Consider the following 24,446-nt stretch of genomic DNA (forward strand, 5'->3'; position numbering starts at 1 on the left):
CACGGGTTCGTGCCCCGGTCCGGGAGGATCCCACATGCCGTGGAGCGGCTGGACCTGTGAGCCATGGCCGCTGAGCCTGCATGTCCGGAGCCTGTGCTCTGCAACGGGAGAGGCCACAGCAGTGGGAGGCCTGCGTACCGCAAAAAAAAATCAGCCTAAGTTAATCCTCATGCCAAAGAGACACATTTTGGGTTGGCAAATTTTGCTCCCCTATAAGAACATCTAAATTTTTAAGTCCTCTTCCAAACCTTAGTCTCAAATGATTGGCTTTTAAGACTCTAAAGCAAATGTTAACATTTTCATGTCTTTTGATTATTTTAAATTACTAGATGAACAAATTTGCCATCTAAAAATATATTATCTACCTCCAACTCCTATGTTTCCAGAAGGTTCTTCTTGCTCAGCTTTCCAGTGTCTATTATGGAGTTGCGAGGATTGCATTGTTAGTCACGCATGGGAATTTGGATCCCATAGCAATCCACTTCCATCAAACTGATCTCAGAAAAATCTTTGTATATCTATTATTTTTCTTTTACACATTCTCTAAGATAGGAACATTAATAAATATTTATTGAAAGTAGTATGCCTATGATAATGTAAAAAACTAACCCATTGTCTTAATAGTGAACATTTTAGGCTAGCATAAAAGTAATCCCCCAGATAGCTCCAAGACATAAAAACAGAGCTGAACTGAACTGCTCACTCTAATATAAGTGGAAAACCTTGACTCCTTTCAAATCCTTTCCCAGGGGAAGTCTGGGGAAAATGATGGCTATTAAAAACAAAATCAATGGTAGTACTTGTTTTCAGATCCCAACTGTTTGAAGACAAACCCTTCTCCAAACTGAATCCATTACCACTTTAATTTCAGACAAAATTTTTTTTTTTTTAGAGTAAGTGAATGAAGAGCAGGGACAATCTCACTGACACATATTTGGAGACTTCCTGAGAGATTAAATATACATGACATAGACTACTGAAAGTCTAAAGAAAAATCCAGAAGGAATGTTTGGTATAAACATAAATAGCAATCAAAGACAAGCTTTTACCTTAAAAAAAAAAACAAAACACTGGAGATGGGATGAATCATGTCTCAACTTAATGTAATTTTTTTGCCAGGCTGTGACAGTCACAGGGTGGTTTTATACCCTTGTTGCTTTTGGTGGAAAGAATAACTTGAGATTGAGTTAAATCTGAAAAGCCTTTCCTACAGTGCATAAATCATGGGCATCCTGAAAGTCCATATGTAACACCATTAAACAGCCTCTGTAGCTATAAAATCTGAGTATTTTCCTTAGGGCATAAAAGTGGAATTCCACTTTAGCAGTTACAGTGGTCAGAAAAAAATCACCTGCTTCCTACACTCTCTGAACCTTGATGAATCCTTATTGATATAATTCTAGTGCAAAGCTTTCCTCTAAAGTTTACTTTTATTTGTATATTTTTCGATGGATCCTGCATCCAGAAAACATAGAAGTGTTTTTTGTGTTGAGCACATGTAGAGCAGAAAGGTGAACTCCAGGGGCAAAATTCACAAAGAATAAAGTGGGAATAGCGCTCCTTAGAGCATAACATGATAATCTCTGTGAATGCTGTGTCCAGGTCCCGTGAATGTTTTATACATTTTTTTCAGGCTGCCTCTTCCCCTGGCTTCAGGGAAGGAAGCTCTGGTAGAAGCGCAGGAAGAAGCCCCGGCAGTGTGCTGAAACCACTCGATACTGGCTGCAAGAACAGATTGTGAAATCCTCATTAATTTTTCAAGTGGGTTGTTAATTCTTGGTACTTTGAAATCAATGACATTGGAAGTATTTACAATATGGAAATTGGCAAATACTACAAATTGGGGATTTATTTTGCAGAGGGAGAGCCTGATTATCAGCACACCACTGAACCAGAGGATTTCTCCCCCCTCTCTGTCTCTCTGTGCTTCAGGTACTGCCTCTAGCAGAGATGATTCTCATCTGTGGCTTCAGCTGTGGGTGGAGAACTTTCCAGTGAGGTCTGCTTCCCACCAGGTATACTGAATTATTTCCTTCCAGCAGGAGGCTCCAGCTCCCTTGTTCCCTCCATTCTTAGAAGTAAGTGGTAGAAGCTTCCTGCTGTTGATAACATCTGGGTGACTTCACAATCCCCTGCTTAGTTTTTCAGCTCTTCAATTACCAATATAGTCTATCCCCTGTATTAATGTCTCTCTTCTTTAACTATCTGGAATGGCTTCTGTTTTCTGACTGAGCTATTACCATTTCACGTACCTTTTCCTTTTCAATCCCCACGTGCACTCAGACAGAGGGACAGTATACTTTATTGAGTTTTTTTTTTTTTCTTGCTACATTATGGATGCTTAAGCTCTAGGGAAAATTCTCCTAACATTTGTATTGCTTCAGATTCATATGAGAGGGGCATTTTTAAAGCTGAGTTAGCTGATCATAGCCTATCTAGGTCAGTGAATCTTGAATTTTGCAATACAGATTTTGTGACCTTCATTTATTCATGTAATAAGATTTTGTAGTTTGAACCATGTACCAAGTACTGCATCAGTTCTATAGCAGAAAGAGGAATAAGACAAGGTCCCGTCCATCGCTTCCAATTTTCTCTTTTATTAGGTTTGATAATTTCCTAATATCATTGTATTTGATGAAGTATATTGTAATTGTAATTTTGTCTATTACTCCATCATTAGAGAATGAGCCACATGAGAGAAGCAACCTTATCTTTCTTATTCACTATGGTATTCACATATCCCAAAATACAGTTAAGTACCCAATGTGGAATTAAATTAACTCCTTTTCATTCTTTAAGTTTTAGCATAAATGTCACCTCCTTTATAAGGAGTTCATGTTGTCTCCAGCTGAAGAGAAATTAGAGAATAGTAAATTTTTTTCCAGTGTTCTCTGGTATTGCACTTACTATTTTGTTTTAAAATTATTTGTTTAAAGCTCTCACACTCTAATTGACTGAACATTCTTGGAGAACACGTGGAGGATACAAATAGGTTTCACCATATCAATAGATGAATGAATGAATGTCTGGTCTGGTTATACAGGCAGGAGCAGTTATGATTCCTGATAAAGAATACAGTTAGTAAAAACTAACCAAGAGCAGTACATACAGTAGTGTACTCACCTGTCTAAGTGCAAATTGACAGGGAAGTTGTGACAGTACCGATTCTTGTTCAAATTAGAGGGCCCGGAGCAAAGTACCTTGGCAAAATACCTAATCTTCATAGATGGGTCTAATTTCAATTCTCTGCCCTTTTGAATTTTACCCTTCCCATGATGGTTAACCAGGCTGTTTCAGAAGTGCCTTCAGAGATGAATGTGTTTAATCATCTAGCCATTCATTTGGCAAATATTAAGTAGCTTCTACCAAGTGCCTTCTCAATACTTGGCATAAGCAGACAAATAAAACCCAGCTTACACCTTCAAAGAGCTCAGAGTCTGTTATAATCATTAGCACTAAGCCAAAGACATTTCTGCACTATTTGGTGACATGCCAAAGAGTCTTTTCTTGGCTTAGGGAAAAAAAAATTCTTATAGAAGTTCATGATCAGTACATCTCCTAAACAGAATTGTGATGCCCTACTCTTGTGGGACCACTAAAGCTGCTTTGTCGGTTTATGCATAATTTAACTCTGAAGATGATACTTATTGTGAGAAGTAAGCATTGGCTCTCTCGGAGCCATCTTGTTCTTAGGGAAAAGCCCCGTTCCACAATTGAAAGGAAAGCATACATGTCCAACTTCACACTCACGGTATTGTAGCATGCTTACATGTATTTTTTTAGGAGCAGTATAGATATTTTGAGGTTAAAAAAAAAAAAAGGCATGGCCTGCTTACAAATTCTGTTTTCTGTACAATTAGTCGGACTAAAGTTTTCACTGTGCTTGTTTGGCAAAACAAATTAAAGAGAAAGTAAGGTTTTTAAAAAAAAATTGGTATGGCACCGAATACTCAAGGTGGAAAAGTAGATTATTATGCATATTATGTAAAACTTTACCAAAAAGCTGTAAGCTAGGAATGACTTAGGTGGAGTAGATGACAAACTTTCTACTTTTCCTGCTTTTGAGCAGAAAGGTCAATGCTATTTTCCAGAAGACTTAGCACACAAGCCAAATATAGGAGCACTAAACTAGCTCCCTGAATCAGTTAGCTAACGTCATAAAACAAACAATCACAACTCTTCGGTGGCATACAACAATAAACAAAACATTTATTTAGCTAAAGCATGTCACATAATCAGGCCCTACCTCAGAGCTGGGGAGATTATAAGTTTATATGACAAAAATCTGGGACATAGAAATGGGTGAAATGGGGACGGGAAGGCTGCGTTAATGCAGTCAGTCTACTGCACTCCTCCGTGTAACTTGCCATTTGAAGAATCTGCTGAAAGGTCCTGTAGTAAAACTATTTTGATGAAAATAAAGTTAGTGGTACGAACCACTAATGATGGCCGTTTTACTATTGAATAGAAATTTATCATGTTTTTAGTTTATGTTTAATTAAAAGCCTATTATGGGTGAGCTGTGGTACTAAGGAGTTGGGATATAGTGATGACTAAGACATTCTTATGCCTAATGTAAGCTTATTGGGAAATTTCAACATTGGCACATTCACGCACACCTGTGAACTCAGTGCGGTCCTGAAGAGTGGATGCTGAGCTCAGAAACCTTGTCAAGGAAGCTTCTAAAAATTTTTTTTTGTTTAATATCATCAATGATTTTTGGTAAGCCAGAGTTGGAATCCAAACCTATCTTGGACTTGGCATTTATGAACGCTGTGGTAAATATCGCAGCGTCCTAAGGCTTTATGGGATCAGCCTTGTGGCTTCACTCTCTGGTGAATAATCAATAGCTTCTGACTCTAGGTGATGTAAATTATTATGATAATGTCTGGACTTCATTTTAATACATTTTGAAAGGTTGGATGACATAAAATTCTTCAATATTCCCCAAAGGAGTCATTTCAATCACAACATGTACCACTGGTCCAGGCAGAGGCTGCATTTAATAGTTTACCAGTACTGCTAGAGAGTGGATTTACTTACTCTCACTGAACTTTTTGACAGAATCCCATCTTTATCACCAGAAATATGTTGGACTGCAGTAAACAATAAAGCATAAACAGGCCCTCAGCTAAACTTTTCAGGGATGCATGGACAACTTTGGGCTAATCCCACCCTAAATCAATATTGCATGGTTCTGTAAGAACTCAGAATAACCAAGAAGGAATATAAATACCACACTGATTTACATTGTCTTCCTTTTTCCCCACTCGTGGCATTCACGACAGTGGCAATGTTCCAGAACATCTCTTGCTGCTTTGATAACTCCTAAGTTAAGGAAGACAGAGCATTATGGGGCTGCTTTGGAGAATAATATTTTATATTCCTTTGGAGAAAAATGCATAGACTCTTTAAAAAGCCAGTTTTAGCATGTGTTAATGGCTGCACATCTGGGAATGTCAGTACCAGCTTTAGTAGGATTTCTTTCTATTCCTGTTCTGCCACATGGAAATGTGAGATCTGAAATATTATTTCATTAGCCTGCATGCTTTTTTAGATCTGTGTTCTGAATAAGCATTTGCTTAGTCTGGAAGAATAAGCATGCCTTTTCCACGGGGGGAAAAGTCATTAGGAATTTAGTATGCTGGAAACAAGCAGTGAGGTATTCTTTCACAGGACTATTTGGTAATCCTAGAAATGGGAAATTCTTCTAGGTGCACATGGACTTGGCACTTTTACTAATGGGAATTTACATACCAGAGACAGAATGACTTTCACACTATGTAGAGGCAACAATTTTATCCCCTTGGCAGCCCAATTGCGTTTCATATTTCAAACCAACTTTCAATTATGAGAGTTAATGAAAGAGAAAGATAATGAATATAGGAAGAACACATAGAGGGTTTAAATGTTCTCATCTGTCAAAAACCTTACAATAGACATTGGTTTAAATATATTTACCTATCCAGTGTTTGCAGTTTATTAATTGATAGATACTTTTTTCCCTGCACACTGAACCCATGGCTATTTCAAATAGGGGTGAATGTTTACTAACTTTTCTTGATTTTTTTTTTACTGTGAATGAGACACATGAATAAGTGTTTTATATATATTCACTCATCTCGTTCTCGTAACAACCATATGAAATAGGTACTGTATTCATCCCGTTTGACAGTGAGGAAATCGGGCGTAGATAAGTAACTTGTGTAGAGTTCCATGGCTAGCATAATAGGGGAAGTATTCAAGGCTGGATATTTTGGATTAGAATGCATTTAACCACATTGAGCCATGCATTTAACTACTACACAATACTTCCTCTTTAGAACAGTGTTTTCCAATGGGCCATGGTTGCCAGAATCACCAGAGATCCTGAAAAGGAAAAATTCTACTTCTCTGAGGCACCACAGACCTATAAAATTTGAGTCTTTAGATGTACACCCTGAGCATTAGGTCCACATCATTGAGAGGACCCTCTGGGCCTCCTTTATTCATACCCCTCTCTGTAAGGCGAGGATTCCTTAGAGTCAAGGGTGCATGCTCACCCAGAGCCGGTGCCCACCCTTTCAGACCACATTCTGGGTACTCATACTTTCTAAATTCCCTGGACAAATAGTTCTGAGTAGGCTTCCAGGACCTGCATGGGTCTCTGCCCAGGGCTCTCCTCTTTTTTTTTTTTTTTTCTTAATATCCTTATTAGAGTAAAATTGCTTTACAATGGTGTGTTAGTTTCTGCTTTATAAAAAAGTGAATCAGCTATACATATACATATATCCCCATATCTCCTCCCTCTTGCATCTCCCTCCCACCCTCCCTATCCCACCCCTCTAGGTGGTCACAAAGCACCAAGCTGATCTCCCTGTGCTATGCGGTTGCTTCCCACTAGCTATCTATTTTACATTTGGTAGTGTATATAAGTCCATGCCACTCTCTCACTTCGTCCCAGCTTACCCTTCCCCCTCCCCATGTCCTCAAGTCCATTCTCTACATCTGCATCTTTATTCCTGTCCTGCCCCTAGGTTCTTCATAACCATTTTTTTTTTTAGATTCCATATATATGCATTAGCATACGGTATTTGTTTTTCTCTTTCTGACTTACCTCACTCTGTATGACAGACTCTAGGTCTATCCACCTCACTACAAATAACTCAATTTCATTTCTTTTTATGGCTGAGTAATATTCCATTGTATATATGTGCCACATCTTCTTTACCCATTCATCTGTTGATGGACACTTAGGTTGCTTCCATGTCCTGGCTATTGTAAATAGAGCTGCAATGAACAGGGCTCTCCTCTTGATGGCATCCTGTGTCATCATGGTGCACATCCCCAGGTACAGGGTGAATAAAGGGTTGCTGTTTGTAGGGAGTGTGGACAGAGCTTGGATGTGCAGTGCAGACTGTTTATACATGCCTTAGTCAGCTTGGGCTGCCATAACCAAATACCATAGATTGGTTGGCTTAAACAACAGAAATTAATTTTCTCAAAGCTCTGGAGGCTGGAAGTCTAAGATCAAAGCTCTGACCAATTTGATTTTTGGTGAGAACTCTCTTTCTGGGTTGTAGATGGCCAGCTTCTCCCTATGTCCTCATATGGCCTTTCCTCAATGTGTGTGTGTGCACACATGCAAGTGGGAGGGATGGAGAGAGAGAGAGAGAGAGAGTGCTATTAGGATAGAGACACTAATCCTATGGCATCAGGGCCCTACCCTATGACCTCATTTAGCTTTAATTACTTCCTTACTTTCAAATATCGCCACACTGAGGGTTTAGGGCTTCCACATATGAATTTAAGAGGGGATGCAAATATTTAGTCCTTAACAACATGTGTGTTTGTGAGGCCTTTCACAGTTAGGGATGGAGGCTGGGTGGTAAGAAAAGGGGGAAAGATTGGGGGAAGGTGTAGGAGTTGAATCTATCAGCACCTTCATGTTTTGGTGTGAAACTTCACAGAACCCAATAAGTGTAAATTTGAGTCAATTCCGTGAGTTGGTAACATGTTAGTAAAACTAAACACCTTTTAATTTATCAGCTTGTTAGCTTTATTTATAAGTTAAAAAAATCAGGTCTAAGGTGTGTGGGCCTCCTTACAAGCACTAGAGATAGACCTGCTCCTTCCTCTACTCCTGTCATGGAGAACACATGGGATAACTTCCTCTCTGTCTTCACTCCATGTCATCTGAGGGATTAGGAGAGTTGGTCAACAGAGTTTCGTGCAGTCATGGGAATTTGAATAGTTGTTAACATACTATAGAAGGAATTCTTTGCTAGGGCCCTTCCATTCCCTACTTTCCCTTATCTTTAATTTTTAATTACATTTCTCTCTTTGCTTTCTTCAACCTCTGAGAACCTCAGAAGCGTTATTGTATGTTTCCTGGGATGCTTGGTGTCAGTTTGGTTATCATTCAATCACATATAGCTATATGAACCTCTTTTCTGATATACTGGATGGCCTTGCTGAATTTTTTAAAGTCTATCAGTTATTGGGAGTGAAATAATTGACAGCTCTGTATGGCTATGTGGATGTACACGTTTTGTACTATTTATTTAATAATAATATTAACTTACCCCCTTTTAAGTAGGAGATAATTTGGATAACCAGACTGTTAAGAAGATTGGTTACATAGACTGATGCTTTGAACTCAGGAATTGACTTCTGAAATCATAGCAAGTTTTTATTGAGCCTGTATTACTACACACTAGGCATTCTGTTTAACACTTCACATATATCATTTGATTAATCTTTTTAAAGCCCTATGAGGTAAGTACAATTATTACCCCATAATAAAGTAAGAAACTAGGGCATAGAAAGTTGAAGCAATCTTACCAAGAACGTACAACTAGTGACAGGCTGAGCAATTATTTACTTAATATTCTTCTTTATATACACTCATTTTTATGTACATATGTGTATTTTGAAGGCAAATTTTTTCTTACTAACTTTAATTGGAAAAGCAACATATTGTTATAAATAAAAGGCAGTCATAGAACAAAGACAGTGAAAACAAATCATGTTAATAAGTTTTAGGTGGACATGCTTACCTGTAAGAACTCTAGACCTGAGGTCTGCTCTGTCTTTGTTAACAGGGAGATAAGTAAGTGTTAGAGAGATGTTAAAAAGGCAGAGGTTTTAGTGCTTACTGATACTTTCCCCTTGAGTTAATTAGGAACTAAAAGAACTGAATGAGAAAGAACTCTCTCAGCAAGGAAGTCAGTGACATTTAATGCCATGTTTAGCTACTTCCTGTCCTGTAGCCACTTTGGTGTCATAACATCCTAACCAGCTTTTGCCTGATTTGGCACTATTCCTACTTCATGGCACTAAACCCTGCTGGCATGTAAGCATTAATACTGTCAACACTGCTTGCTCTCACTGAACCATTTTTCTTTAGAAAAATATTCGTTAGAAAATTTGTTAGTTTTTATTTCTGTTTAATTACAGGCCCTCCCCTCAGAATTGAGGCAAAGTTCCTTGTGTCTTAGGTCTTGGGGCAAAGTGAGCCAAGATCCTGGTGACTGTGATGATAAGATTAATAATGACTGACTCCTGTGGTTGAGCATCTACTGTATGCCAAGGAAGTGTGAAAGTATTTATAAATATTCTTGTTTATCATCACATTAACCTCAAGGGATCAATATCATTCCCGTTTTACTGTGAGAGCAAAACTGCATCTCAGAGCAGGAAGTAAGCTGTGCGTCTCAGAGCATGAAGTAAGCTGTTTAAGGTTACATGTCCCTTCTGGTCCATAGTCTTGTGTTTGAACCACACGTGAATTCTAGAATGAACTCAAGCTAAGAATTTATATCCCACGTAAGAGGCTGAGAATGACTTTTCACAGATAAAAATTCTTTCACAGGTATTTTAAGAGTCTCACAGTTCCTAGGTATAGATTTAGATTTCTTTAAATGTTTCATTTTCTCCCAAACTTCCTGTTGGTAAATGATTTAGTTATTTTCTACCTCGGTTCTTGACACCGTTTTTCCTTCTTGTCACTCCTATTTCAAAAATGTATTCAAATCGAGAGGCTCATCTTCTTCATTATCCAAATTTACTGCCAGCTGATTTCAAAAAAGTGTCCTATTTCGTGTGGAACTGAGTCCTTTTGCATAATGAAATCCCCCAGAAGAAGCAGAGTTGGTTTTAATCTGCAGTTTGCCACACACAAAAGACTTGTTATTGTTTATTTTTACTTTTCAGCCTATCCTCCAGTTTCTTGTTCCTGTGACTGTTAGAAGACTTGAATAAATGCTCAGTTAGACCTGATGTTTAGTAGTTGCCAGATCTGAGGCAACATTTTATTAAACTTCCTGCAGAGCGTCACTGGAATGCATCTGCTTCTTCCCACTGTCAGACTCTAGCCTTCTTTACTTTACTATCTTCCCATAATAATATTTTTTCCTCCCCTTTGTGGTATTTCCCTGGCAATGTAGTATCCCTCTTGCCAAAGTGTGGAAACAGCATGTACCATTCACCTTTCCTCTTTGGTGGGATAAACCACTTTTATTTTTTGGTAATCAATTCCATGGCTGAAAATTAGCATGTTTTTTCCTTTCCTTTGAAGCCTTCGGAATTCCAGTCCCTCTCCACCCCCTCAATTTTTACAGGAAGCTTTTGATCTTGAGGAGTTCTAAACGTATCTTCCGAATTTCTTGGAGATTTTTGGGAACACCACGAATAGAAAGCTCTTGTGTATAGAGCATCAAGCACACGACTCTGAAACACACCTTTTCAAACAAAAGAGGGAAATGGCAACTGCCCTCGTCCCAGGCAGGTAAATGGCTCATTATACACCAAGTTGTGATAAAGGCAAAACAAAAAGTCACAATGCTGTTGATATGTGAGCCCAGTTGGGACAGCTTTTTGACTAGCAGGGACTTTGTACACTTTCAATGGCATTTCAACCCTTGCCTGTTCTTTAAACAACATCATCTTTCTAGCCAGAATGTAAATGCGTGATGAAAATTTCCACATATTTTACACAGTCAGCCTCTTGGTATAGTATTTCCCAATAACAGAAAGTTGGTTGGCAATTAGGAAGTTATCTGAATTGTTCAAGTAGCTCTCCTGGTTTAGATAAACCCGTGTTCAGCAACTTGTTTTCGATTTGTAAAAACAAGCCAGATAAGACTCTTTTGCCGGGGTTATCTCAGCTCTTTCAGAGGATTCCAGACTAATTGTGCACCCATGCAGTCTGTTGCCAAGCCTTATTTAACAACAGTTTTCTGCCTTGCAAATGAGGCATGAAAATTTAGGCAAATATGCCCAGAAACCTCCAGATTAAAACAGGAAAAAACAAGACAACTGGTTTGTTGAGCTAGGTAAGATATGAGAGTGAAGCCTCAAGGGGTCCTATTTCAGAAGACTGATGAAGAAGCTTCTCAAAGGTAATGAGAAAAAAATTCAATAGCTTCTTTGAGAGATGAAGGAAGAGTTTTATTTTCTTGCTTCCTTAAACGAGCGATTTTGCCTAGTCTTTATAAGTAGTACACCTTTGGAATAATCCTACCAGAACAAAATGGTAGTACATCCTACATTCTTATGCACTTTACCCATATTCTTCCTGGAACACTTATCTGTACCACCCACTTTGGCATTTGATTACCCATTCTGGTGATTTATTCTCACATTTCCTATTATTCTTGTCTTTCCAAAGACAATGAACATGTACTGAGGAAGTCTTTTATAGTTTATGGTCGATATTCTTGCATACTTTATCTCATTCAGCACTTAGGACAAATTTGTGAAAAATGTTTTATTATCTCCATTGTTTTAGTCTTGGAAAGAAAACACAGCGATTTAAGTCATTTAGGTGGAGGAGCCTGGACAAGAAGCCCCATTTATCTGACTCAGAATCTCTCCCAGGGTCCTCATCCCTAATGATACTGTAAATTCTTTGGAAGAACAGATGGATCCCAATTGGGTTGAATTTATTATACTTGGAAGGTTATCTCACTAAATCAATCCTCTCAGGCCTGAGAGAGGTAATGCAAATGACTAGGTCACCAATATTCATAATAAATTCTTTATATACATTATCTCATTTGATCTTCAAAATAATCCCCTGAGCAGGAAATATTATTACTAACATTTACAGATGAAAAGATGGAGGTTTAGTGAAGTTTAGACCAACCACGTCCACACAGCTAATATGTGACCAAATAGAAATTCAAACTCATGTCCATCTGATACTTGTTTCCAAAGTTTTATCCATTCTACTTATATGTCGATTAATGAATCATTGAGCTTTTAACACCCAGTCAAATGGGCCCCTTGATACTATAGACCTTCTGCTATAGACTGAATGTTTATGTCCATCCACCCCCCTACCCTACCTCCCACCCTACAAATAAATATGTTGAAATCCTAACCCCCAAGGTGATGGTATTAGGAGGTGGGGCCTTTGGGAGGTGGTTAGGGCAAGAGGGTGGAACCCTCGTGAATGGGATTAACGCCCTTATGAAAGAAGCCCTAGAGACTCCAGGCCCCTTGCACCTGCAAAGTTATAGCTAGAAGGCCCTCACCACTCACCAAATGTGCTAGTGCTTTGACCTTGGACTTCCCTGCCTCCAGATTTGTGAGACATAAATTTCTGTGGTTTATAAGCCTATGGTATTTTGTTGTAGCAGCTCAAAAGGATAAGATTCCTTCTTGCCGAAAACACCTCCTTCATGTTCTGTGATTCCCTATGACCATAGTTACCCTCATACATCTCTCATTGCTGTTTTAAAAATAATGTTTATCATAACACATCTCATGCATACCAAAAGCCACAGGGAATCACATCACAAATATTCAAGGTAAAGGCAACATTTTGGTTTCCTATTTGCTTGGCTTTTTTTTAAGTAATAAAATATTGCAAACACTAGTTAAAACTCTCTTTCTTACTCCTCTCCTATTTCATTCCCCTCTCTTACCTGAGGCAATAGTTATCTTGAAGTTGCTGTTTCAATTCAACACTGTTCTCATTCACCTGCACATACTTTAATACATGGGTATTAATAATTATATATATACGCTATTAATTTATTTGCTTATAGACTTTAACAAATTGTGTCATTGGGAATGCTTTATTATGAAACTTTCCAAAATTATATTTTTTGTGATTTATCCATGATGACAAACAGCAATAATTTATCATTTATAGTGCTGAACTGTATTCCATTATATAGCACTACAATTTATCCATGTTTTTATTAATAGTAATTTTTCAAGTTTTTGCAAAGTTTTGCAATTACTGTTACTGCTGTTGAATAGGAAAGTTATTGAGTTTTTAAAAACATGTTGTCCTTCTTAAGTCTAATAGATCTAAAACTTTCTCTCTAGATTCTCCATGAGGATAATTACATTGTCTGCACATAATAATAGCTTTTTGGGTTTTTTTTTTTTTTTTTGCGGTACACGGGCCTCTCACTGTTGTGGCCTCTCCCGTTGCGGAGCACAGGCTCCGGACACGCAGGCTCAGCGGCCCTGGCTCACGGGCCCAGCCGCTCCACAGCATGTGGGATCTTCCCGGACTGGGGCACAAACCCGTGTCCCCTGCATCGGCAGGCGGACTCTCAACCACTGCGCCACCAGGGAAGCCCTGTATTTTCTTTTATTTTTTTTAACTATCATGCCTTATTTCTTTTTCTTGCTTTGTTCTTTAGCTAGGACCTTCAGGACAATGGTAAATAACAGTAGCAATAGGGCCGTCCTTAAATTATACTTTGAAGGGTAAACTTCGAAAGTTTTATCATTTGATGTAAGCTTTTGATAGAATACTTAGGTTAGAGAATGTTGTTTCATTTTTTGTTCACTATTTTTTTTTTAAATTCACAATTGAGTATTGAATTTTATCAAATGCAGTTTCAAAATCTCCTGAGCTTTGTTTACTCTTTAATTTCCATTAGCCATTCCTCTTGGAGGCCTAGAAATGTAGGGTGCCCAAAAGCCCGTGGCATATCCTCCCTCTCCATCTCTATCAGGAATTCATAACTCACTCCGTGTGCTTGAGTGGGGAATTGGAAGAATCACAGATCTCAGACTCTATCTCAAGAGACTGAATCAATTGTTCCAGGTGGGGTCTTGGCTTTGCTACTTCTACAGGCTCCTTTGGTGTTTTCACCTGGAGTTGAGAAGTACTATCATAAAGGTACTTTTAAAATGATTGTGGTGGGAGAGAGGTGGAGAGATCAAGGGAGAAGGATGTTTTACCAGAAGAGTGTATATTTTTCTTTAAAAAATATGTTATTCACTATTATAAACTTGCTCTCTCTCTCTCTCTTTTTCTCTCTCTCTCTCCAGTAGCAAATTCTTTTTATGATTATATCTTACGGGATGTAGGATGAGACCTTCAAATGAACAAACTGTAGCTGGCTAGGGGCTTTTCGATAGCTATAACATGGAAACTTCACTGTCTTGATTTTACTCTATACATTTGCTACAGAAAAAATATTGCCTTTTATCTTCTGAGAGAGTTTGAATATTATCCCCTTCCTTCCCTCAGACAAGTGAAAGTTATTTTTCCAAGAGCCAGGCTCCAAGACAAAAGGATCATCAGGGTCTATTGAGACAAAAGAAGCAAAGAGGGTTTGGGGGGAGTATAAGATAAAAAAAAGGAAAAAAAGCTTGCTAAACTGGTCACTTAGCTCTGCGGACCACAATAAGGGGGAAGGAAAAAAGCTTTTCCCTCCTCCAAGAAGTTTAAAGGGCACTTTGCTACTCCAAGTACTGGCATCAGCAACACCTGGGAGCTTGGTTGAAATGCAGATTCTCAGACCCTTAACTCAGAACTACTGGGTCAGCATTTGCAGTTTAACAAGATTCCTGGTGAGTCATATGCACAATAAAGTTTAGAAACAGTAGTTAAATGAAACATTAGTTCTCAACCTTGGATACACAATGTAATCACTGGGGGGAATTTTAAAAATGAAATGCTGGGTCTTCTCCAGAGATTTTGATTCAGTTGGACTGAGGTGGGGTGTACTAGAATTACTGGGGGAAGAATTAGCTTCAGTTGATGGAGAGGAAAGCGGGAGTTGGTGCATTCCTAGCGACCTGACATGGAGTAGTAATATCCAAGAAGTTAGTGGAGAAATTGAGGGGGACTCCTGGGATTTTAAAGAATTGGGGAAACTGATAATATTGCTGATAATCCTTCCTGCTGTTTCACTCCTGAGATTCCTGATTAAAGGTACCTCTTTTTGCGCAAAAGATACACATTTATATGGAACCAATCTTCCACGGATACTGAGGGACAGCTGTATAAACTATACCCCTAAGAGTGTTTTGAATCCATTTATTATAGTATCCTTATTATTTCATTGCCCTAAGTGATCCTAGAATGCTTTTTTAAAAACTGTTCTCAGAAAGAGTTATACTTTGTCCCAAATCTGAGGTTTTGTAGAAATAAAATCTCACTTCTGTGTATTTGATTGTTTTGTTCATTGTATTTTGTTAATTCATGCAATTTCACTAGCTATTTAGTCAAGAATTTCAACTTCATGAGTACTTTAAAACACATCAGTTGTGTATGGGAAATGTCAGTATTTATAAGTCAGTTGTGTATGGGAAATGTCAGTATTTAGAAGTCTGTGAAAGAAAGAAATATCTAGACTGTGGTTTTAAGTAGCATCTGAATAGTTTCAATTATGTTATGTAGGCTTTTTTGTGTCATATTAAGGACCTAAATCTTATATAATTACAGTTTAATTATTTTCAAATTATTTGAAAAAATTGAATTCTCTGGTTTTAGTTATTCACTTTTCAGTCATGTGTTTCATAATGGTAAAATTTATTATGTTTAGCTCCTGGCTCATTTGGTCATTAAAATGCAAACCTTTGCCACTATTGTCTCTTCCATATTATTCCTTTGAAGCCCAACATACATTGAAAATATCATTTCTTTAATTTTATTAAACAGTTTCAGTTCTTTTATAGTTCTCTTTCCAAGTTGACAAATAGAATTACCTTTTATTCAGTAGAATATCACAATATAATTTTACTTGTATGTCAGTAGAAGAGGAATAATCTTTCTCACTCATTTTTTGGATTATTTTGTAAATCTCTTCACAGTCAAATATAAGATTTGTACCCAATTATGGTATCTGCAGACTTAAATCTACTCATTGTTTTGTTGAACCTCATTTCAAATGGCACTTGAGTCCACTACCCGGAATTATTCTTTGTTTCTTATGCATTTGATAATAATGTATGTGATGCTTCTTCTTTTATAGGCACTTTCCACTTAGAATGACATTCTAAGCCTCTTGACCCTGCTTTATAATCATTTAAACCATTACTGAACTCTTTTTCGTTCATCTTTCCTCTTGGTCTTTTCCAACAAATTTGATCTACTTCTACAACCACAGGTGCCATTCATCCTGACTCACCCTTACTCAAAATTACGTAATCAGTTAGTGATATCTCCTTGGTACAAATTATACCAAGGAGATATCACTAACTGATTATGTAATTTTGCTTCTGTTTTTTACCCTCAGGATAGAAGAATTGACATTGTCCTCTTTCATGAAATTTCTAGCTTTGGGCGTTAGGTGCTGTGACTCATAGTTTTCCTATGCTCCAATTCTGAATATATGGCTCCATTCAAGAATATATTGACCAACTGAATACTTTTACAGGAAGAAAAAAAATTAAAAGAAATATACGCACTTTTACTGTATTGAAAAAACACTGAAGAAGCCTTCATTTTTTAAGTATAAGGTGATTTTGGAGAGCTAGGATAGACATTTTGACATTTTTCCAAGTAGTTCTAGGTTTGTGTATAAATCTGTAAATAGTATCTGCCTACCCTGAAAAAGGTATTGAAAATTCCCAATGTGTCATCATGAATATCTTTTCTAGTTAGTCCACAGATAAAAACCTCACTGATAAATCTTCCATATGGTTTTCCTCCTCCCTTTAACAAGGTAAGGCTAATATGTTTCCATATAGTCTAAAAATCTAATGCCCAGGTATTTCAATAGGGTGTTCCGAAAACTCTCTCCTACCCTCAAATTACAAGGTCCTTAAGAATCAATTTTTGGAGTTCCTATAAATCAGAGTAAACTCATGTTTCTGAGGATGTACTGGGTGACGAGAAGGGACAGAGAGGCAATCTTGGAAAGTGAAGGGATGGAAAGAATAGTATCACATGAAGTTACCAATCGTATTTCTCTTATTCTTTCTCTACCTGCTTTAAAGATCCTTTAGTTCTACATTTCCCTGAAATAGCTCTAAGGATCCTAATGGGGAATCTTGTGTGCTTGATGGATGGCCATTTTGGATGCCTTCTAGCTTCTGCTCTTTCCTCCTTCCCAGCTCTGGATGGTTATGATGATGACTTCTAATACTGACAATGTCCAGAGCTAATTCCTGTAATGCTTGAACGCACCAGCCCAGCTTCTGGGGCTCCACCAACGCAACACCTGCACATTTAGGATTGGCTCAATGCTACTACTGAAATTGGTCCCCTCTGAATCTGTGCTGAGCATCCCAGAGATCCAAGTCATCTCCTGAGGGAGGTATTCCTGATCCCTTTATGTAGGAATGGCTGTTCTTTTGTTTCCTACGTTACAGTTATTAAGTATTTTTCTTGTTCATTGCCCAATGCCAGACATAGTGCAATATTTGAATGAAGGAAGGAAGATCACCTAGGCATTTTATTAAATATATCTATTATTAGGCCTCATCCCCAGAGATTATGAATCATTGTTTGTAGTTGAATCTAGGAGACTGATTTTCACAAAGTGCTCTCATGTGATTCTGCAGGTGATCTGTCTAGGGACCATGGGTTAAAACACTGCTATAGGAGCAATAAATACGGGACTTGGCAAAATTCTGCACATGAATTGGGTTTTTCCTTTGGGGAAAAAAAAAATAACTTAAAGGAATGCCAGAAGGTAAATGATACTTGGATTTACTTAGCAGTTTATTTACATGTATCTATACCTAATTACATCATTTATTATACAGATGCCATGCCAATTTTGAATCAAGTGCTATTTTCATTAAGAATGAATAACCCAACGATGAGTGATCAGAGGCAGAGTCCTAGCCCTGGCTCTTTTCTCTCTTTTCCATCATTTTTGAGTTTTTTTTTTTTTTCTTGGTAGTAATATTGTCTTGTATCGTTTTGTGGCTACAGGGGCTGCTGCTGCTGCTTCCTTAAAATCATTTTGCCCAAGTTAATGCTACCCTTGCTAATATACTTCTTCATTTATCTCATTGGACATCAATTGCTCACATTTTGCACTTAAACTTTTGTTAAATTGTATTTTAGTGCCGAATGTGATGGAAATCTGTCTAGTTAGGAAGATATTTATATGCTACATTTAGCAGATGTGATTGTTTTTTTCTGAGCTAGGTTTCCCTGTAGGTTACACTAACCTGAGCTTCCTCTTTGTGATATTTGTTGTATGTTTCTGTAGGGGCCCCTTGTGTCTTAAAGTAACCCTGCCTTCCTAGTCTTCTGTGGTGGTGTTTCTCAAACTATAATGTGCAAATGAATTACCCAATTCAGAAGGGGTGGGGTGGGCCACAGGATTCAGCATTTAATCACAAGTTCCCAAATGCTGCTGGTCTACAGACCAAACTTTGAGTAACCAGGCTCCAAGGAAACCAAGAGTTGGTTTTATAGCCATACAGCCATTGGTTTCACCGATCATAATCCTTTTCCAAAAAGGGGCTTCTTCCTGAATTCATAAAAATGTTGTGAGTAATTTCTCTGAAAAAAAAATCCTTTTGGCTTTCTTATCATCTTGGCCATGTATCGTAACATATATAATCACACTAACAAGTTTTGACTATGAACTGTACTCTTTTCGATTCAACTGCATTATCTCTCAAGAGTTTACTCAAATCTTAGCCTCTTCTCAATACCTTCTGCCACAAGATTTAGATCTTCATTGTTTCTCATTTTAATTACTATAAAATATCCGAAAGGGTTTTCTTTCCTCGCTCTTTGCTTCCTTGTAATGCATATTCTATTTATCTCCTCTTGCCTCCTCTTTATTCTCCATCCTCCTACATGAAACACCTCCTGATGTGCTTAACACAGGGGCAGATGGAGCCTAAGCCAGGAAGGAGGTAGAGTGTGATGGTGAGTTTCCATTCCACCTAACCTACAGGCTGAACTGCTGCATCTCACCCTCTGATTGAGTGCAAAACAAAAGCGGGGAACAGTCCACCTCTCATGCCCTGGATCCATCATGGCTGTGTAATTAGACAGCATTGCACAAGGCCAGTGAGACAAGGCACATCCCTATGAACTGCAGAGGATTAAGCCCACAGACGCTCAGTATGCTTCAGTGACTCCAACAATGAAAAGGTTTTCCTTTCCCCAGCAGCATCATAGGCTGTGCTTGAGGTAAATGGGCAAGTGGGGAAAAGGGGTAAGTTAATAGGAGCAGCATTTTCAAAGGATCGTTGAGGTTGCTATTTTTGTGACTTAGAGCCTTAAGCAGTATGTATGAGATCCCACCCCACTGGTAAGAAGAGATGACCAGGTATGCTCTGTAGACACAGGAAAGCATCCCAAGGAATCTCCAGAAATATTTGGGAGGAGCTCCCCAGAAAGAGTGGGCTCCTGCCAATCAAGCTGGTGGGTCCCAAAATGTGGAGATTTATGAAGTGGTATTAAATCAATGTGACCCAATTTTATACACAAAACCTTTTGAACTTTGGCCTTACAAGCTGTCTATACATCCTCAGGACCTGTCCACGTCTGGTAGATCTGGGATGCTATTAAATACTTGCTGAATAAATTTAAATAGCTAAATAATTTTCTTATGTATTATATTCCACAGGTTCTCTGGATTAGCTACCTAACAAGTTGATTGACCACCAGGAATGATGACTTTTCTTAAAAATATTTTTGTGAATATTATGTTTATTTCATTTATATGAAAATATTTAGTAATCTTTATTCTAAATAAAAAGAAAAGAAAATTGACATCTTCATAGAAATGGCTTATATCTATTCTTTTTCAGACTATGTTCTGGAGAGCCCTGGAGTTCCCCTCAAATGTGGGAAACACTATGGGGATAGGGAAACCAAGGAGAGTAAGCAGACCTCTGTATTCCCCATCCCATTTCAAACAGATTAGATCTTCTTTTTTCTGCTTTATGTATTGGATTTCTGAGTAGGACTTCATTTGGAGAGGGAGATTGTCTGCAAATGATTAAGTAAATAAATAAATAAAATAAAAATGGAAATTCGATGATTGACAGGATTCTGTAGTGTGTTAGTTGTGTTAGTTTTCCTGGGGCTGTTTTACAAAGTATGTTCCCTCCTTTTGTTTGCTACCAGCATGGCATTACAGCCTCTTCCACTGGGCGACTCCCTTGTGTTGACAGAGCTCCAGCAGCTTTCACAGGAAGCTGAACCTCTGTAAAGTGTGTATGTGAGGAAGCTGTGTGCTCTCAGATCTCAGTGTAGCCACTGAATTAATATGGTTACTTCTGAAGAGAGGTGACTCCATGAAATATTAACCAGACCTGGCCTCAGGAATAAAGGCTTAATTCCTGCTGTGTCATCAGCACTTTTGAGCATAAAATTTTCGAGAGCTGGAAAGTTTCCTTCCTTCCTTCATCTCTTTTAGTGTCAGTATTATTCTCCCAGGCTTTTTTTTTTTAGCTTGGTTAAGTGACTTTGTGATAAAAATTAGTGAACTACACAGAGGTCAAGTTCATCAGGGGATTTATTTTATTTTTTTCAGAGATCACATCACCCTCTGTGATCTCAATTTCAAATAGGGAAAATTTTGTAATTTCAACTAATTTCATTTGAGGTTATTTTCTGCTAATTTGGTAAAATAATTCTTGAACTTATTTATATTTTTCATCTGAACTACATTTACAGGTAACCACTTCCTGAGCATAATTCAATAGTTTATTCAGTTTACTGTTTGTCTTAATTTCATTGTTTCAAAACTTTAGAAGAGTCCCTTCTTCTTATAGTTCCAAAATGGTGGCTGTAAATTTATATTTATCTTACTAATCTCCATTATGATTTTTTTTTTTTTTTTTTTTTTTTTTGTGATACGCGGGCCTCTCACTGTTGTGGCCTCTCCCGTTGCGGAGCACAGGCTCCTGACGCGCAGGCTCGGCGGCCATGGCTCACGGGCCCAGCCGCTCCGCGGCACGTGGGATCCTCCCGTACCGGGGCATGAACCCGTGTCCCCTGAATCGGCAGGCGGACTCTCAACCACTGCGCCACGAGGGAAGCCCCATTATGATTTTTTAAATCCTTTTTTTATTGTGGTATAAAAAACAAAAGCTTTTAGCTTTTCACTGTTGAGTATGATAGCTGAAGGCTTGCCATATGGGTCTTTATTATGCTGAGGTACATTCCCTCTATACCTTCTTTGTTGAGTCTTTATCATAAATGGATGTTGAATTCTGTCGTTCGCTTTTTCTGTACCTATTCAGATGGTTATATGATTTTTTTCCCTTTATTTCATTAACGAGATGTATGACAGTGACTGATTGGCAGATGTACCATTCTTGAACTCCTGGAATAAATCCCACTTGATTGTGGTGTATAATCCTTTTAATGTATTTTTGAATTTGATTTGCTAATATTTTGTTGAAGATTTTTGCATTTATGTTCATCCGAGATATTGGCCTGGAATTTTCTTTTCTTGTGGCGTCCTTGTCTGGTTTTGGTATCAGGGTAATGCTAGCCTCATTAAGTAAAAGGAAAAGTTTGGAAGAGTTCCCTCCTCTTCTATTTTTTGGAAGAGTTTGAGAAGGGATTGGTATTAATTCTTCTTTGAATATTTGGTAGGACTTACCAGTGAAACCATCTGGTCCTGGACATTTGTTTGTTGGGAGGTTTTTGATTACTGATTCATCCTCCTTACTAGTAATCAGTCTGTTCAGATTTTCTGTTTTGTCATGATTTAGTTTTGGTAGGTTGTATATGCTAGTGGTGATAAAATCCATCAGCTTTTGTTTATCTGGGGGAGTCTTTGTCTCTCCTTTATTTCTGAAAGACAGTTATGCTGGATATAGTATTCTTGGTTGGCAGTTTTTTCACTCAACACTTAGAATATATCATCTCACTGAATACAATTTTCAGTTTAGTTACTGTATTCTTCAACTCCAAAATTTGATTGGTTCTTGTTTATATTTCCTATCTCTTTGCCAAATTGCTGTTTTCTTTTGTTCTATTTTCATTTTTGAATTTGCTCTATTTTCATTTTTTTCATGTATCATTTTCCTTAGCTTGACCATCTTTATGTGTTTTTTTGGGTTCTTTGCCTGGTAATTCATATACCTTATTTCTTTCGTGTTTTTTTCTGGAGATTTTTCTTTTTTTCATTTGATTGGACCATTTCCTCCTGTTCACGTTCTTTGTATCAATAATTTTGTGTTGGTACCCGTGCATGTGAAAAAACAGTCACCTCTCCCAGCCTTTATGGACTGGCTCCACACAGGGAAAGACCTTCACCCATCAGCCTGAATAGAGATTCTGGGGGCCTTTCAGACTTTTTCTGTGGATGTGTCTCTAACTACAAATCTACACAAACAAGTGCTTTGTGTAGATTCCTGATTAAAGGGATATACTGTTTGTTTGTTTGTTTTAAAGGAGCTTGTAATCTCTTGCACCCTCTGGCATCTGTCTGCTATACCACAGGTCCTTTGAAGCAGTGACTGGACACCCAACTCTTTTTTGTTCTCAACAGCCTGTAGGCATTTAGATTATGTCAGGTCACATCAGGTCCCCAAGTTGGAGTAGACAGAACCAGACCCTCAAGCAGCCCCTGGAAACCTGGAACATTGAAGGCATGCTCCACACTTCTCTTTCCCCCTGAGGATGCAGACGCTGAGCTATGTCAGCCTGTGTCTGCTGTACTGTGTGTCCTCTGGAGCAGCAGGATGCTACCCAGCTTTTTTGTTTGTTGTTGTTCTCAGTGGCCCCCAGGCATCTAGCTTGTGCTGGGTCCTGTCAGTGCTCTAAGTAAGAAGCAACCCTCACTGCTCAAGGTCAGAATGTTGGATGTACACTCTTCAGTCTTCTGTTTGCCTCTCTGTGAAGAAGCCAGAAGCTGGGAGTTTTATTCTGATTATGTGAGAGAGCTCATGATGAGAAGACTCCAACAATTTTCCTACTGGGTTTGAAGCAGCTGGTTTTATGCTCACCTGGGGTGCAGGGGTCCCTGAGCTCTTTTCTAGATTTCTCATAAAGAGAATTATTCCACATGTTTTTGTTGAATAACTGTCTGTGGGAGAAAGGAGGGTCTTGAGCTTCTTATTCTGCCATATTACTAATGTCACAATCTTTTTATTTCATCTCTTTAGAGGATTTGTGTTTATAAAAATTAATCAACTTATCTTGAATATCATTTAAGGGCTTGGTGCTGTGGAATGAATACAATAACCTATGAGTCCTGGTCTTCTTTCTTGAAAATTTACTATCTAGCTGCAGAAACTAGTAATAGATGTTTTAGATAGTAATATAGTAAGAATTAAATAACAAAAAAGGGAAAAAAACAAAGTAACTTCACAGATACTGCTCTCACTGTGTTCAGAGCCTTTTGTCCTGTGCAGGCTCAGTTTCACCTATTTCTTCAGGTCACTCTAAATAGGGGAGGAGTCTTCTTGATATAATCAGTGGATACGATTGGAAACATCAGCACTGATATCGGTCTAGTTGCTAGTCCTCCCAGGGAGACAAATACTCCCCTTCTGCTAATCAAACCATGATTGCTCAGTCCATGTAGCTGCTCTTGGTTAGTACAGTAAACTGGAAATCTTGCCACTATATGTCCAGCAATAGATTGAAAGCCTTGGATATTAATGTTAGCCCAAATGAAACCAGATTTCAGCATATACAGCTATCCTTTTGTGAATAAAACTCTTCTGGGTTGGTGAGCACTTTTCTAGTCCTGGTTATTTGCTCTTCTCTAAGCCGACCACAGCATTGAGTTTCCAGCCTATTGTGTGTTGGACCCCCTAGGTCATGGCAATTTCAAAGCAATAGTTAATTAACTACTGGCTAAATTATAGTCAACAATTAATGACGAATTTCAAAAGACTTGGAGATTTCAGGTTAGAAAACACTGACCACAATTCATGATTTAAAAATTCTGTCTTCAGATGGAATCATCTCGTTTTATCCAGATCTTGTAAAAATAAAAACTAAAAACAAACTTTTCTTAATTCTAACTCTGTCTTTTAGGCTGAGAAGTGATAGGCCTTCTCACCTCATTTCTTATTTTTCTCTTATCCAGTTTCTTTTCTGCGTTTTCTGGTCTGCTTTTATCTCCACCATTTCAATCAAATGGATAATTTTTAAGTTATCCCACAACCAGTCCAAAGTCATGCATGTTCTTAGAGACTTCTCTGGCACTTTAGATAAATTTTATAATTTTTCTACTTTAATTCTAGTGTTAGAATTACAAGGTGTTATCTAGAGAGATTAATTTACAAATGTGGAAACATTATTTTCAGCAGCTCAACGAGCC

Source organism: Delphinapterus leucas, chromosome 17 (assembly GCF_059928025.1).
Source record: "Delphinapterus leucas isolate spDelLeu-1000000601 "Yukka" chromosome 17, BTC_Dleu_Yukka2, whole genome shotgun sequence".
NCBI lineage: Eukaryota > Metazoa > Chordata > Mammalia > Artiodactyla > Monodontidae > Delphinapterus > Delphinapterus leucas.